Source organism: Acinonyx jubatus, unplaced genomic scaffold (genome assembly GCF_027475565.1).
Source record: "Acinonyx jubatus isolate Ajub_Pintada_27869175 unplaced genomic scaffold, VMU_Ajub_asm_v1.0 scaffold_152, whole genome shotgun sequence".
Lineage (NCBI taxonomy): Eukaryota > Metazoa > Chordata > Mammalia > Carnivora > Felidae > Acinonyx > Acinonyx jubatus.
The window spans coordinates 1-3,827 of NW_026464068.1; the positions used below are offsets into that span (position 1 = coordinate 1).

At 50.3% G+C, this 3,827-nt stretch overlaps 1 pseudogene; it reads right to left on the minus strand.

The window, feature by feature from the left end:
- Window positions 1–569: 569 nt before the first annotated feature.
- Window positions 570–2,105, minus strand: LOC106987346 (TAR DNA-binding protein 43-like; annotated as a pseudogene).
- Between the last annotated feature and the right edge of the window lie 1,722 nt (window positions 2,106–3,827).

Below are 3,827 nucleotides of genomic sequence, written 5' to 3' on the forward strand. Positions count from 1 at the left end.
TATACCTACCCCACTGTCTAAATTCCCCAGCTGGAAGATTTAGAATCTGTGCTTGAGCCAAAGCCTCCAGGAAAACCGCTGCCTGACTCCGCATTTGATGCGGGTCCCCAACCGATGGCCGCACCTGATTTAGAACCACTATCGGAGTTCTTTCCAGAACCAGGGACCCGAGGAGGTTCCTCAACACATGACACATAGAAGTACCCTACGACCCAGCACTTTCACGACTAAGTACTTAGCCAAAGGATACAGGTCTGCTGTTTCCAAGGGGCACACGCACCTCAGTGTGCATAGCAGCACTATCAACGGTAGGCAAAGTATGGAAAGGGGCCAAATGTCCATCGACGGAGGAATGGATACAGAAGAGGCGGTATCCATGTAACAACAGAGCGGTGCGCGGCCACCAGAGGGAATGAAGTCTTGCCATTTGCAAGTACCTGGATGGAACTGGAGGGTGTCGTGCAAAGTGACGTTTGTCCCTCAGAGAAACACATGTATCACAGGACCTCACCCGTGTGAGGACCTTCACTTCCCAAACAGAGGAACTCGGGAAGGGAAGGGAAGAAGGGAAGAAGGGAAGAAGGGAAGGAAAAATAACATACACACAGGAAGGGGGACGAACACGTAAGAGGCTCTTCCCTAAGGGGAACAAACAGAGGGTTCCTGGAGGGGGTTGTGCCGGGGCGGGGGCTGAAAGGGTGAGGGGTATGAAGGACTCTCCTCCTCAAACCACGGTTGCCCTATAGGCTAACTACCTTGGGGGTACATTGAAAAAATAAATTCAATAATAATATCAGAGAGGGCGAGGGCGAGGGCTACCTGATCATCTGCAAACGTAACCAAGGGAAAGTCCGGGAACCGTTTGGGAATGAAGCTGTCTACCGCTTCTCAGTCCTGGCAAAAGAACTGCTGCGGCTTATAGGCAGTCACGTCCCTCTGGAAGGCACCCGACAAACGCCTTCCTGCTTCTCTAAAGCTCATCTGGGCTTCGATGAGATTCAGGAAGTTTGCAGTCACACCATCGTTCCTCGATCGCATGACTTTCACCTCGGTTTCCTATTACGTAAAACGAACACAGCCAAAGCCCTTTGAAGGACTAGTGTGAATATCTTTCCTGTCCTGAACCAGAAGAACCTCTCCAAAGCTACCAAAATATTCTTTCAGATCCTGTTCGGTTGTTTTCCACGGGAGACCCAACACGCTTAAATCGGATGTTTTCTGGATGGCTCTCTTCACTTTCACTGCTGAAGAAGCAGGCATCTGTCTCGCCCCTTTTTCTGTGGCTGTCTTTGGGATAAGTTGACGACTATCCGCTACCGGATTTCCCCAGCCAGCATCAGGGATGTGCAGAATGTCTTTGACCAGCCGGACACCTCTCATACACTGAGACGCTGGATTCCGGTAGTGCAGTCCACGTGCTGCCGACAAACTGGGCTGTCACTGTGGACAGCAGCACTGTCCCGTCGTCTTCCGATGGCATTTCAATGGGCTCGTCATTCTCATCTTTGGTCACCCGAGTACATTCAGACACCTGCTCTTATTTCTCCGCTAGGCCGCTGCTAGGAAGCCTGACAGGGAACCCGAAGCAGCGAGGGATCCAGGAGCAGCCCAGCTACTGCTTCGCTCCCGCGAAATGGCCGCCTTGTAACTCTTTACGGAAGAGGAAAAAACACCACCGTGACCGCCACCATTTAATAACCTTGCTCTAAGTGTGGAGAAAGCAACCACCCATCCCCAAAAGGAAACTTGGGCAGGCTACACGTATAGGACATATGGAGCCTATACTTGCAAGTGCTTACTTATGTGGGAACATGGAAGGGTCACCTGAGTCCCTGATGGCCCAGATGGGGTTCTTTGGAGGTGTCTGAATGAGTTTTCTTGTGTGCTCCCTTAGAGAAAGCTGGCCGTGAGACGACGCGGCCAGAAACTAGGAAGCCCTTTGGTTCCATCAGCGAAGCCCCGACTTTTGGGGAGGAACGGACGCTCACGGAGATATCCCGGGCCACATTTGGTTTGTGGGTCGCTGCAGCTTTTTTTTGGCTTCTTTGCGCCAAATTGGCTGTGGTCTCATTGGAAATGGAAAACACCTGCGCGATGGGATCCATCCGCGGTAATGCTCTCGTGCGATTGCATTTGTTTTTACAAAAGGGGGAGATTTGACCATTGGGTCTTTCGTGTCCTCTCCACAAGTAGGAGTGAAACAAAGGCTGATGTTGGTTTGCATCTTGTTTGTGGATCTATGGCCACAGGTGTTATCCATGTGAGATGTTTTCTCTACCTCTGGATGCTATTGCTAACACCAATTTGTAAACAAGCTCCGTTAATGTGTTTCAAGGCAAGCTCTTGTAAATATTGGGCATTCTAACACTCGGGAGGATCAGAACAAACCCAAATGTGTTTCACATTCACGTGAACGGGGTGTGTGTGTGTGTGTGTGTGTGTGTGTGTGTGACATTCTCTACATTCAGAGTTTTATGTTACTCCATAAGAAAGTTGCCTCACGGGAAGGGACACAATTGATGGCCCAGAGAGAGGAGAGATAAAAATTAAACACACCTGCCCTCCCCGCTACACCCACACCCACACCCACACCCCCTTTCCCAATAGTCAGAAGAATGAGGAAGAGGAGGAAGGCAGACAGATGCCAGTGATCCTAAACCCACCCCTCCTCCTCCCCGAGCACAAGCGCCAAGATGGGTGCCCACCCCACGGCCTGCTCCTCCTTCACCTCTTCCACAGGGGGCTGAAAAGCAACCAGAGACAAAGCCACTTTTGCAGGAGGGAAAGACAGGAGACAGAGATGGAAGAAGAAGTAGGAGGTGGACGCGGACGCGGAGTTGGAGGCGCAAAAGGAAAAGATAAAAGACACACAAAAAGGTGAGTCCAAAACTTTAAATCTGCCTGGGGCCTGGCCGGCGGCTCCCTGGCCGCCTCCCCCTCCCCCTGTTTCTGCATCAGTTGGTGTGGCTCCAGTGATCTCCTAGGCCATCCCCGGTGGTGGGGCCTCCCGTGTGAGCCTGATGGTGGGGAAACAGATCGTTTGACTTTTTAGCGGACACGGGTGTGACGTCTTGGGTACTAAAGGCCATGGAAGGTTGATTGCTTACTTAAAATGGACATATTTTCGGAGCCGCCGATATCAAATACAATGCCGATAGTTAGGTTTTATTCTTTGTGGTGGTGGTTGTAAAATGGCTTGAATTTGGTGCTCTCTGCATGACAAGGCTTTGGGGTGGGCAGCTCCGGTCATGGCCTTGCTTCCGTCCCTATACTGACCCTGTAACTGTGGTCCTCAAAATATACATCTCTGTGACCTTTACAAACAACATAACCCGTTTTCTCCCTCGTTTTACAACAGGTATCAAAAACAAAATCAAAAAAACTTTACAAACACTTACGCCCTTCCTTCCTTGTTCCACTGAGACACGCACTCTAGGGTTCAGGCCCGGGGCAGGGGCCTAATCAGCTTTCATGTGACTTCAATTTATGACTTAACGGGTACCCGTTGCAGTTTGTCAGCAAAAAGTACTTCAAACGATGGTCGATTTTGTCTCTCGCATACAGTGTTCGTGGGTGAATGTTGACAGGAGATAGGTTAAATACACAAAAATGTTTACTCGTAAACCTTTAAATTTTTTCCTTGTACCATTTATTTTTGAGAGAGAGAGAGAGAGAGAGAGAGAGAGAGAGAGAGGGAATGAGAATGAGAATGAGAATGAATATCAGCGAGGGAGGGGCAGAGACAGAGGGAGACACAGAATCCGAAGCAGGCTCCAGGCTCTGAGAGGTCAGCACAGAGCCCCACGCGGAGCTCGAACTCACGAGCT